Source organism: Coregonus lavaretus (assembly GCF_964263955.1).
Source record: "Coregonus lavaretus genome assembly, chromosome: 10".
NCBI lineage: Eukaryota > Metazoa > Chordata > Actinopteri > Salmoniformes > Salmonidae > Coregonus > Coregonus lavaretus.
This window is the reverse complement of record NC_139997.1, coordinates 51,129,664-51,143,406: the sequence shown is the minus strand read 5'-3', so window position 1 is coordinate 51,143,406 and position 13,743 is coordinate 51,129,664. Positions and strand designations below refer to the sequence as shown.

At 47.9% G+C, this 13,743-nt stretch overlaps 1 pseudogene across 1 annotated transcript; it reads left to right on the top strand.

Annotated features, from left to right (window-relative positions):
- The first annotated feature begins 9,655 nt into the window (after positions 1–9,655).
- On the top strand, positions 9,656–10,994 carry LOC311136377 (mitochondrial dynamics protein MIEF1-like; annotated as a pseudogene). The gene is made up of 2 exons: positions 9,656–9,662; positions 9,905–10,994. The product of its transcript is annotated as a mitochondrial dynamics protein MIEF1-like (transcript).
- Positions 10,995–13,743: the final 2,749 nt, after the last annotated feature.

The following is a 13,743-nucleotide window of genomic DNA, read 5'->3' as shown; positions in this document are numbered from 1 at the left end:
CCTAATTGGCAGTGTATTAACAAGCAAATCATTCCAATTAGCAGGTGCCGAGTGATGAGGAATAATATTATCTGTGTGATGGTGGGACGGCGGGGCCGCCGTGCTCCGTCATTGGCATTTTCTAATTTCCCAGAAACAATAGCAAGTAAATTGGAGGATGGGAGCGGAGGAGGCACCGATGAAAGAGAGATCCTCTCCTCCACATGGTAGGAGAGACTGTCTGTGGAGCTCTGGAGCACAGAGCAGCACCACCAGGAGTGGTTCTTGACTCTGTCTAGTGTAGTCACTGCCTGGAGCAAAAGCCTCAAACAGCTTCCACCATGACTACAATTACTGCTGTATCTTTTGCGTCCCTTTGCTCTACAATGAATAGTCCATGACAAATATCACCACACACAAAAAAATAATGGTTCTGATTAGTACCAGATAGGGGTTCTTTGGCTTGTAACCATAGCGGAACCCTTTTTGGTGCTACAGTAGATAGAACCCTTTTTTGAGGGTTCAATAAAGAACCATGCTCATAAGGTTCTAAATGGAACCTGTATGGTGCTATAAAAAAACCTTTCCTATGGTTCTATAAAGAACCATTAACCTCTTAAGGATCGGACCCGTTTTCTCAATTTTCGCCTAAAATGACATCTAACTGCATGTAGCTCAGGACCTGAAGCAAGGATATGCATATTATTGATACAATTTGAAAGGAAACACTTTGAAGTTTGTGGAAATTTGAAATTAATGTAGGAGAATATAACACATTAGATCTGGTAAAAGATAATACAAACCAAAAAACATGCGTTTTTTTGTTCCATCATCTTTGAAACGCAAGAGAAAGGCCTGTGTAGCTCAGTTGGTAGAGCATGGCGTTTCCAACGCCAGGGTTGTGGGTTCGATTCCCACGGGGGGCCAGTATGAAAATGTATGCACTCACTAACTGTAAGTCGCTCTGGATAAGAGCGTCTGCTAAAATGACAAAGAAAAGGCCACAATATAATATTACAGTTTAGGCGCTATTCAGAATTTGGCCACTAGATGGCAGCAGTGTGTATGCAAAGTTTCAGATTGATCCAGTGAAGCATTGCAATACTTGACTATTTTGTATCAAGTCTGACCAAATGTGCCGAATTGGTCAATTGATACATTTTCAAATACATAACTATAGAGAACATACAAAAATGATATGGTAATAAAATGTAAGTTTACACACTCCCAGGAATGTCATACATGATGGATCATTAGCTTATACACTAACTTTCACATATCTAGATAGCCGGGCGGGGTGGGTGTGGAGCCAGAGACAGCAGGGGTTCAAACTGCAGATCCCAGTTCCAACATTTGAATATAAAAATTGATTTTATCAAACAAAACTTTCCTACATTTTATCTCTGGGACCCTTAGAATGACAAAGATTACTGAATGTAAGTACATTATTTACCTTCAGAGGTGAATGTATCAAACCAGTTGCCGTGATACGTTTGTTGTTGTTGTGCACTCTCCTCAAACAATAGCATGGTATTTTTTCACTGTAATAGCTACTGTAAATTGGACAGTGCTGTTATATTAACAAAAATTTAAGTTTTCTGCCCATATAAGACATGTCTATGTCCTGGAAAGTTTGTTGTTACTTACAACAGTCATGCTAATCACATTAGCGCACGTTAGCTCAACCGTCCTGTATAAAAGACACCGATCCCATAGAGGTTAAAAAAGGTTCTGATGCCTCACACAGAGTGTGTAAAAATAGGCATTCAGCCAGGACGGGTTGTGTCAGCTCTTCGCTCCAGACCTCCAGTCCGTCTCCACAGCCCGGTCCGACCTGTTCCTGTTCCCCGCACCAAGCCTGTGGTGCGCGTCGCCAGCACGGCCCGGCCTGTTCCTGCTTCCCGCACCAAGCCTGTGGTGTGCGTCGCCAGCCCGGCCCGGCCTGTTCCTGCCCCTCGCACCAAGCCTGTGGTGCGCGTCGCCAGCCCGGCCCGGCCTGTTCCTGTCCCTCGCACCAAGCCTGTGGTGCGCGTCGCCAGCCCGGCCTGTTCCTGCTCCCCGCACCAAGCCTGTGGTGCGCGTCGCCAGCCCAGCCCGGCCTGTTCCTGCCCCTCGCACCAAGCCTGTGGTGCGCGTCGCCAGCCCAGCCCGGCCTGTTCCTGCTCCCCGCACCAAGCCTGTGGTGCGCGTCGCCAGCCCGGCCCGGCCTGTTTCTGCTCCCCGCACCAAGCCTGTGGTGCGCGTCGTCAGCCCGGTCCGGCCTGTGCCTGCTCCCCGCACCAAGCCTGTGGTGCGCGTCGCCAGCCCGGCCTGTTCCTGCTCCCCGCACCAAGCCTGTGGTGCGCGTCGCCAGCCCAGCCCGGCCTGTTCCTGCCCCTCGCACCAAGCCTGTGGTGCGCGTCGCCAGCCCGGCCTGTTCCTGCTCCCCGCACCAAGCCTGTGGTGCGCGTCGCCAGCCCGGCCCGGCCTGTTCCTGCTCCCCGCACCAAGCCTGTGGTGCACATCGTCAGCCCGGTCCGGCCTGTGCCTGCTCCCCGCACCAAGCCTGTGGTGCGCGTCGCCAGCCCAGCCCGGCCTGTTCCTGCCCCTCGCACCAAGCCTGTGGTGCGCGTCGCCAGCCCAGCCCGGCCTGTACCTGCTCCCCGCACCAAGCCTGTGGTGCGCGTCGCCAGCCCGGCCCGGCCTGTTCCTGCTCCCCGCACCAAGCCTGTGGTGCGCGTCGTCAGCCCGGTCCGGCCTGTGCCTGCTCCCCGCACCAAGCCAGTGGTGCGCGTCGCCAGCCCGGTCCGGCCCGTCCCTGCTCCCCGCACCAAGCCTGTGGTGCGCGTCGTCAGTCCGGCACAGCCCGTGCCTGTTTCACCGGTGCCTGGTCAGGTACCGGTCAGCTGCTCCACACCGGAGCCTAAGCACTCCGCTCCACCGATGTCCAGTCCAGCTCCAGCCAGCGGGGCCAGACCAGACCAGGGGTGCTACGGGGGGGTAGTTAGAGGGTGGTGGTCACGCCCGGAGCCGGATCCGCCTCCGAGGCGGAATGCCCACCCGGCCCCTCCCCTGTTGGGTTTAGTTGGCGCGGTCGCAGTCCGCGCCTTTGGGGGGGGGTACTGTCACTTCCTGGCTCTGGGGACTCTTATATGTTGAGCCAGGGTGTTAGTTTATATGTGTAGTGTCTATGTTTTGTTTTCTATGTGTTCTTTTCTAGATTGTGTGTTTCTGTGTTGGCCGGGGTGGTTCCCAATCGGAGGCAGCTGTGTCTTGTTGTCTCTGATTGGGAACCATACTTAGGCAGCCTGTTGTGCACTTGTCATTTGTGGGATCTTGTTCCGTGTAGGTTTGTGTTTATGACCGAGGACTTCATGTTTCGTTTTGTTGTTTTGTTAATTGTTAATAGTACTCAATAAAAGATGTACGCATTTCACGCTGCGCCTTGGTCCACTCATTACGACGATCGTGACAGAAACGGCCCTGATTAAAGTTTTAAACGATATACGGCTGAATACTGATTCTGATAAAGTAACAGTTCTGGTTCTATTAGATCTCAGTGCAGCATTTGACACTGTCGATCATGGAACACTTATAGATAGGCTGGAAAAGTGGGTAAGACTCTCCGGGACAGTCCTTGATTGGTTCAGATCTTATCTAGATGGCCGGAGTTACTTTGTCACCATTGGTAATCATAAATCTGATAGGGTGGCTATGACATGCGGAGTTCCACAGGGATCAGTTCTCGTACCGATTCTGTTTAATCTCTATATGCTACCTCTGGGCCAAATTTTACAGAACAACAACATTAACTACCACAGCTATGCTGATGATACTCAAATATATATGGCTCTCGAACCATATGACAACAGCTCAATAGACTCTCTGTGTCACTGTATAGAGCACATAAATACCTGGATGAACCAGAATTGTCTACAATTAAACCAAGATAAAACTGAGATTATTGTGTTTGGCAACAAAAATAAAAGAACAAAAAAAAGATAAAGATCTTAAAACCAGCGATCAAGTGCGTAATCTTGGTGTTCTGATAGACTCAGACCTCACATTTAACAGTCATATCAAAGCGGTCACCAAAACAGCATTCTATCATCTAAAAAATGTGTCCCATGCTTTTATCTCTAGTAGGGTTGACTACTGTAATGGCCTCTTAACAGGACTCCCGAAAAAGACTAAAAAATGTGAGGTGTGTCCTTAAAAACTTGATCCAAAGTGCTAATTTCAGGCAGCGCTGATAGGGATATTTAAGACCAACCAAAAGCTGTTTTTGCGGTAACGCAGTTGGTTACGACAGCAAATGCATTCTATCCAGCCATGACGCACACTGCCCAGATGCACAGGGAAGAACAGTAGCCTAATGTGATTTTGCTGCCTGTATACTTCCTATTTAGAAACATAAAAAACGTATGTTTTTTCCCATTTCGTTTTATTTGATTAAAAACCAAGCATAGCCTCCCCTCCTCTCAATGAAGGCTCTTTTTTATTGTCTGCCCAATGCAATCACAAAGTAGTCAAGACTGTCGATAAAGGGTTTAGCTCCTGAGACAGCTTGGAAATAAATCTTAATCACCAAAGCTTTATTAAAATATGAAGTTTGACAGAAATAAAACAGTGAGCTGACATTCCCTTTTTATCTATGCTTTGTAGGCAGGCCCACATTATTTTAGCTATGCAGGTCCCGTTTTGGACGTGCGTAAAACCCCCTTCTTGATGTAGGCTACCTGTCCATGTCCATCATGAAACGAGAGATGAGAACCTCGGTTAATACCGGTGAACCTCGTATTTAGAAGTTATCTGTAACCTGTAAAGATTGCTTTTTTCTGTTTCATTTGTTCAAAACCCAAGCCCTCCCTTAGGCCTACTATACAGTAACTAAGGCTGGTTCAACAGCAATACGTGTCTTTTTTATCATGGCGATTTTACGATATCATTACGTTTAACATTTATTTAACAAAAAAATGGATTGGTTTTTCGTAACATTTTATTACAACCAAACTTATTAGAATGATTCACCTTCCTGGTTTTATGGTGACAACGTCCTTGGCGCACTTGAAATGCAACTGTAAAATCTGCGATCTGTAAAATGGTTCCGATTACATTCACAATTTATTTGGGAGCAGTATAACGGTGAGTGGACATTCTCCCTTTCCCTTATCCTTCTATTATTTCCCTATTTAACCCTCTGGTTCCCACATGGTTTTGTGCGTGTTTGTTTTTTGTTTCGTGTCATACTCTTATGTGAGCGTGGACATTTGTGTTGTTTATTGTTCCGAGTAATGTACGTTGTTTACTCAGTTCTGTGTCCTGCGCATGACTCCGTCATATCGCTGCACATTTGACACATGACAGAAACACGCACCTAATATGGAATCAGCAGGTGCAGCCGGTCCCCCGGTACCAGTGGAGGAGCACGTCCAGCAGCACGCGATGATGATCCAGAATCTTGGCACAGCCATGGATCGCGTGTTGCAGACCATGGAGCGATGGGAGAGAGGGGGTTTTCCCACAACCCCATCAACTTCAGGTCAACCCACACGGATGTCCACCCCTCCGTCACCTGGACCCAGTGGGATTCAGCTCTCGCTCCTGAGGGCATATGATGGGATGGCTGCCGGGTGCCAGTGGTTCCTGCTCCAGGTGGAGCTCTACCTGGCGACCATCCACCCAGCTCCCTCGGGATACGAGATCGTGTCCGCCCTCATCTCCTGTCTGTCGGGGAGAGCGCTTGAGTGGGCCAACGCCGAATGGGGAGGAATAGACGCAGCATTGGTTCGCTATGAGGATTTCACCCGCCGCTTCCGGGCGGTCTTCGATCATCCACCGGAGGGGAGAGCGGCGGGGGAACACTTGTTCCACCTCAGACAGGGGAAGAGGAGCGCACAGGACTTCGCACTGGACTTCAGGACCTTGGCGGCCAGCGCGGGATGGAATGAGAGGACCCTGATTGACCATTACCGGTGTAGTCTACGTGAGGATGTTCGTCGGGAGCTGGCATGCAGGGACACCACCCTTACCCTCAACCAGCTGGTGGATCTATCTATACGGCTGGATAACCTGTTGGCCACCCGCGGACGTCCGGATCAGGGTCCGTCCATCCATCCCCCAGCACCTCCGACCCTAACCCTATGGAGCTCGGAGGTGCTGATCTAAGGGTGACCGGGGGGTGGTGCGTTTCCTGCACCAACTGTGGCCGCAGAGGGCACACTACTGGTCTGCCCTGGGGAGTCAAGGCAGCAGGCAGGGCACTGGTGGATCATCACAGGTGAGTAGGCACCCGACTTACCCAGAGCTCCCTGTTGCGCACGTGTGTATGTATTTAATTTTCTGAGTTTTCCCCGCATTCCCAGCATAAGGCGCTAGTAGATTCAAGCACAGCTGGGAACTTTATTGACCGTTCATTTGCACGTAGATTAGGGATCCCTATTGTTCCTGTTGATGTGCCCTTCCCTGTACATGCCTTAGATAGTCGTCCTTTAGGGTCGGGCCTGATTCGGGAGGTCACAGCTCCACTATGTATGAAAACGCAGGAGGGTCATGAGGAGAGAATTAGTCTCTTCCTGATCGATTCTCCTGCGTTTCCTGTGGTGTTGGGGCTTCCCTGGTTGGCCTCTCATGACCCCACTATTTTGTGGCAACAGAGGGCTCTCAAGGGATGGTCACGTTAGTGCTCAGGGAGGTGTGCAGGTGTTTCCATAGGTGCAACTACGGTGGAGAGTCCAAACCAGGTCTCCACTATGCACATTCCCCCCGAATATGCCGATTTGGCTCTCGCCTTCTGTAAAAAGAATCAGATCACTGTGAAGTACAGTTACCCACTGCCTCTCATAGCCAGTGTGACAGAGTCCTTGCACGGACCGCATTTCAGCTGAGCGTAATTGGCCGACTCCAACCACGGTGAAGGAGGTGCAGCGGTTCTTAGGGTTTGCCAACTACTACCGGAGGTTTATCCGGGGCTTTGGTCAGGTAGCAGCTCCCATTACCTCCTTGCTGAAGGGGGGACCGGTTCGACTGCAGTGGTCAGCTGGGGCGGACAGGGCTTTTGGTCACCTGAAGGCTCTGTTTACCTCGGCTCCCGTGCTGGCTCATCCTGATCCCTCCTTAGCATTCACAGTAGAGGTGGACGCGTCCGAGGCTGGGATAGGAGCTGTACTGTCTCAGCGCTCGGGTACGCCACCAAAGCTCCGCCCCTGTGCTTTCTTTTCGAAAAAGCTCAGCCCGGCAGAGCGAAACTATGATGTGGGGGACCGTGTGCTGTTAGCTGTTGTCAAGGCTCTGAAGGCGTGGAGGCATTGGCTTGAGGGGGCTAAACACCCTTTCCTCATTTGGACTGACCACCGGAATCTGGAGTACATCCAGGCGGCGAGGAGACTGAACCCTCGCCAGGCAAGGTGGGCCATGTTTTTCACCCATTTTGTTTTCACCCTATCCTACAGACCAGGTTCCGAGAACGCTAAGGCAGACGCACTGTCCCGGATGTATGACACAGAGGAGCGGTGGCACCGGTGGCACCAGTGATATGGGAGGTTGACGCAGACATCACCCCAGACAGTTTTTAGGTCCATTGCTTGAATACTTTGATTTCTGTATTTTTATATAAAAACGATACATTTCCGAAATCACCTAAAATGCATTACAAACGATATGTAAGCAACGATTGATGTCTCAACACTGATTTGCCAAATAAATGTGTTTTTGATGTAAAGAGTATAACAGAACAACGACCTACTTTATATCGTCTTTCATCCGGATGATACTCTTCTTCGTGGTTCAAAGATTGATAATTACAGAAGGTGGGAAAGGAAGTCAGGACAACAGGAAGTAAATAAATAGATGTTAGCTAGTAGTAGCAAATAGGAAAACCTATCTGGGAAAAATCAGATACAGACAAACTGCACATTTTCACTCCTTTCCTGTCCGCAAACGCGATAGAGCTTAGGGTCAGGCATGGCTGCAGGTCATCTAACATTCTGAGGATGGTGTTGATACGTCACCTGAAGTCATTCACCAGTTGCGGTTGTCATCCTGAGGATGGTGTCTATACGTCACCTGAAGTCATTCACCAGTTGCCCCAAACATGCAGGATTTTTTTATTTTGCTTTGTGAAATAGTATATTCTTTCCTACTAGGCGTTTACAGTTTTCTGTTAGTGCTATTGATTTCATAAAATTACTTGCTTGCCCTAGCCTTGCTCTGGCCATAGAATATTAGTTTATGTTTAATTTAATTTGCACCAAATAAAACAAGTGATAAACAACAATACAGATAAAACATTTTAAAAAATAAAAAACGGTGTGCAGGTGTGTTTGGAAGTGTGATGCGTGTGATAGAAAGAGTCAGGCGCAGGAGAGTAATACGCATCCAAAAAGTGTATTTTGTCGATAAACAGTTGCGCAAGCATGCGACAACAACACTCAGGCACAGGGGAAATATCTACCCTGGCAACAACAAGGTAACGGTAGCTCAACCGAGCTACACACAGCTCACAACAAACATTCACCCACACAGACAAGGAAGCAGAGGGAACACTTATACAATGACTAATTGGGGATAAGGACCAGGTGTGTGTGATTAATTAGACAAGACTAGTGGAGTGATGATAAATGGATCGGCAGCAGCTAGTAAGCCAGTGACGACGAACGCCGAAACCTGCCCGAACAAGGAGGGGAGGCAGCCTCGGCAGAAGTCGTGACAGGAAGCCCAAGGGCTTATATTACATTAGTAAAATAACCTCAAAAAAGTTTGTAACAAAACCCACTAATCATAAATGTACAAATGAAATGATCAGCAATCACAAAAGAATAGTGTTATATGTTTTGTTTAAATGTGTGTGTGCATGTGAGTGTGTGAGAGTTGGGTTATATGGAGGAGATTACAGAGTAGTTTGGTCATCAGGCTGACCCCCAGTCTTCGTTTGAAGTTATTGAGGGATGATGAGGTTTTGGCATTGTGAAGATAAGAATTCCAGAGTAGGGTACCTCTTTATCTGATAGAGAATTGACTATGTGAGGTGCGGCAATGGGGAGGGTGAAATTTATCGCAGTGTCTTGTGTTATATAGACGGATTTCAGAATTAACCTGGAATAATCCATTGAAGGGTTTAGGTAAACTGTCTAGGAGGTATGAGTATTTGTAGATGAAAATGCATAATTGGCGTACATTAATGTTGACAATAGACAAGATATTGAGTTTCTTAAACAAAGGTGCAGATGGAGCCAGGTAATTAGAGGGGGTAGTCTTGCAAATGTATTTTGTATGATGAGTAATTTGTGTAGGTAGGAGGCTTATGTACCAGCCCAGACAATATTACAGTAAATGAGATATGGGTAAATTAAGCTATAGTAAAGAGTTAGGAAGCAAACCTGATGAACCAAACCACTAATCTTTGCTGCAGACAAATTGAATATGATCTTTCCAGGATAACTTTTCATCAATTAGAACTCAGAGGAATCTAGTGGATGTGACTTGTTCCATTTCATTCCCACCAATTGAGATTCTGACTCTTTTTTTACAATATTTCTTATTCATACTAGTGAATACAATAAAAGTTGGAATAAAGTTTTAACATGTAAAGATAATTTGTTTATCTGGAACCATTCAGGCCATGCCTTAGTTGGCTTCATTAATTAGTGAATCAAAATTATTGTGTGATAAAATCAAATTGGTATCATCAGCAAAGACAATGGAAAGTACGGTAGAAGACACAACATCAAGGTCATTGATTTAGATTAGGAATAACAAAGGTCATATTATCGAACCCTGTGGGATGCCACAGGATATCTTGGCCCTGGTAGATGCACAGCCGTTAGCATAAACAAATTGTTCTCTATCATAAACATAACTATAGATTCTGAGCCTGCCTGCAATGGTTGTTCCTACAAAGCCAGAGCCCCCTGATGGGAGACCATAATATACAAGGAAATTCTCAAAGCTGCTAATGAGAACCTTGATGACCTTGTACCTAAATCTAGTCTGGATGAGAAGCCTGTCAAAGCAGCAGAATCCCAGAGACCCAAGAGACTACAGCTGTGTCTCACCCTGCAGGAGCGTCTCCAGCAGTACTATTCTACCAGAGCAGCTTTAGCCCCAGTAGAGGTCCACAGAGCTGAGAGTCTAGCTCTAGATATCTGTATAGAGGTACAAGGCTTCCTGCACACCACAAACCCTGATATGCCTCTGGGAGAGATGTCACTGGGAGGGTCCCTGTTTGACGACCTACAGGTGGTTAGTGCGGACCATGCATGCCTGTTGGTTCCCCTCCAGATAGAACCCAGTCTGTGGAGACTGATCCCTGGGGAGGAGACCCTCCTAACACACCCTCTACACTGGATGGTCCGACGGTTCAACCTGGAGTTCTTCCCTAGAGGACGCAGCTACTGGGACAGGTTCCTAGTAGGAGGGTATCTATCCTGCCGGGCGATGGTGAGCATGCTCAGTAAGGCTGTGATGGAAACCATGAACTGGCCGTCCCTCTCCTCTACTCTTTACTGTCTGGTCAGGCCTGTCCTCAGGGGGGATGAACTGAAACTAGAGATACGACCAGAGCGAGGTGATTCTCTCTTCGTCTCCATGGTGCCGGTGCTGAGGGAGGCAGACGTGGTCCTGACTGCCCAGGTAGAGTTAACCCAGCCCTGGGATAGTGTCTGGCACCTCTCCCTCTACCCCTGGGAGAACCAGCGCCTGGCCCAGCTTGACTCAGCGGACCAGGGGGTCCGACGCACCCTCCTCAAAACCCTCAAAGCCGTCTGTCGACACTGTCCCGCCCTGCGACCCCTCTCCGCCGCGCCGCTGGCCAACCTCATCCTCCACCTCAGTGACAAGGACGTGGATTGGTCGGAGGGTTGTCTGAGTGGGCGGTTCCAGCAGTGTGTGTGGGAGCTGATAGGCTATCTGGAGGAGGGGGTGTTGCCCAGCTACTTCAAGCTCAGCGCTAATATGTTGAATGGAGTGACGGAGGAGGAGATCAGATGGGGTATATGTTGTACTGCGCTGTCTCTGAACCTGAGATTCTGCTAATATAGAAATATATAACCTGGTGCACATGTCACAGAGGACCTGTATGAGATTATAGAATACAGACAACACCACACTGACTTCTATGTATGAGTTATACCATATACAGCTCTACTGAGACCTGGACATATTGTTCATATATAATAATATGGATATATGAGTTATACCGCTCTACTGAGACCGGGACATATTGTTCAGATATAATAATATGGATATGTATAACAGTGTACTGGCATGTAGGTACTTCATAGTACCAGATCTACTGGGTTCTGTCCAAAATGGCATCATATTCCCTATATAGTGCACTACTTTAGACCACTGTGGGCCTGGTCAGGAGTGGTGCCCTACATAGGGAATATGATGCTGTGGGCCTGGTCAGAAGTAGTGCCCTACATAGGGAATATGATGCTGTGGGCCTGGTCAAGGGTAGTGCCCTATATAGGGAATATGATGCTGTGGGCCTGGTCAAAAGTAGTGCCATTTGGGACGCACACTGAGTCATGTAGCTCCTTCATATACACCTGGGGCTGATAGACCAGTAGACAGACTGACAGACCGGTAGACAGACTGACAGACCGGTAGACAGACTGACAGACCGGTAGACAGACTGACAGACCGGTAGACAGACTGACATACCGGTAGACAGACTGACAGACAGGTAGACAGACTGACAGGTAGACAGACTGACAGACCGGTAGACAGACTGACAGACCGGTAGACAGACTGACAGGTAGACAGACTGACAGCATTTTATTGCATGACATAAGTATTTGATACATCAGAAAAGCAGAACTTAATATTTGGTACAGAAACCTTTGTTTGCAATTACAGAGATCATACATTTCCTGTAGGTATTGACCAGGTTTGCACACACTGCAGCAGGGATTTTGGCCCACTTCTCCAGATCCTTCAGGTTTCAGGGCTGTCGCTGGGCAATACGGACTTTCAGCTCCCTCCAAAGATTTTCAATTGGGTTCAGGTCTGGAGACTGGCTAGGCCACTCCAGGACCTTGAGATGCTTCTTACGGAGCCACTCCTTAGTTGCCCTGGCTGTGTGTTTCGGGTCATTGTCATGCTGGAAGACCCAGCCACGACCCATCTTCAATGCTCTTACTGAGGGAAGGAGGTTGTTGGCCAAGATCTCGCGATACATGGCCCCATCCATCCTCCCCTCAATACGGTGTAGTCGTCCTGTCCCCTTTGCAGAAAAGCATCCCCAAAGAATGATGTTTCCACCTCCATGCTTCACAGTTGGGATGGTGTTCTTGGGGTTGTACTCATCCTTCTTCTTCCTCCAAACACGGCGAGTGGAGTTTAGACCAAAAAGCTCAATTTTTGTCTCATCAGACCACATGACCTTCTCCCATTCCTCCTCTGGATCATCCAGATGGTCATTGGCAAACTTCAGACGGGCCTGGACATGCGCTGGCTTGAGCAGGGGAACCTTGCATGCGCTGCAGGATTTTAATCCATGACAGCATAGTGTGTTACTAATGGTTTTCTTTGAGACTGTGGTCCCAGCTCTCTTCAGGTCATTGACTAGGTCCTGCCGTGTAGTTCTGGGCTGATCCCTCACCTTCCTCATGATCATTGATGCCCCACAAGGTGAGATCTTGCATGGAGCCCCAGACCGAGGATGATTGACCGTCATCTTGAACTTCTTCCATTTTCTAATAATTGTGCCAACAGTTGTTGCCTTCTCACCAAGCTGCTTGCCTATTGTCCTGTAGCCCATCCCAGCCTTGTGCAGGTCTACAATTTTATCCCTGATGTCCTTACACAGCTCTCTGGTCTTGGCCATTGTGGAGAGGTTGGAGTCTGTTTGATTGAGTGTGTGGAGAGGTGTCTTTTATACAGGTAACGAGTTCAAACAGGTGCAGTTAATACAGGTAATGAGTGGAGAACAAGGGGGCTTCTTAAAGAAAAACTAACAGGTCTGTGAGAGCCGGAATTCTTACTGGTTGGTAGGTGATCAAATACTTATGTCATGCAATAAAATGCAAATTAATTACTTAAAAATCATACAATGTGATTTTCTGGATTTTTGTTTTAGATTCCGTCTCTCACAGTTGAAGTGTACCTATGATAAAAATTACAGACCTCTACATGCTTTGTAAGTAGGAAAACCTGCAAATTTGGCAGTGTATCAAATACTTGTTCTCCCCACTGTATCATCTACACATCGTGTATGACCAGTATGAAAATGTATGCACTCACTAACTGTAAGTCGCTCTGGATAAGAGCGTCTGCTAAATGACTAAAATGTAAATGTAAAATGTAGCCGGTGGGGATTCCGGTGGGGATTCCGGTGGGGTACCCCCACCCAGGTAGTGGCAGTGCTGGCAACACTGGCTGCAGTAACCCATGGGGAGCGGGTCACACTCGGACAATCAGAGAGGGGGCTTATTATTGTGGCCCAAGTGGCACAAAATAATCAAAGGTCTGACTGCACGGAGATGCTTGGGAAAAATGGTTACAACGGGGTACCAGAGTGTTTGTGTCTCAGGTGAAATACTTGTTCTCCCCACTGTATATATATATACAGTGGGGAGAATAAGTATTTGATACACTGCCGATTTTGCAGGTTTTCCTACTTACAAAGCATGTAGAGGTCTGTAATTGTTATCATAGGTACACTTCAACTGTGAGAGACGGTGTCTTTTATACAGGCAACAAGTTCAAACAGGTGCAGTTAATACAGGTAATGAGTGGAGAACAGGAGGGCTTCTTAAAGAAAAACTAACAGGTCTGTGAGAG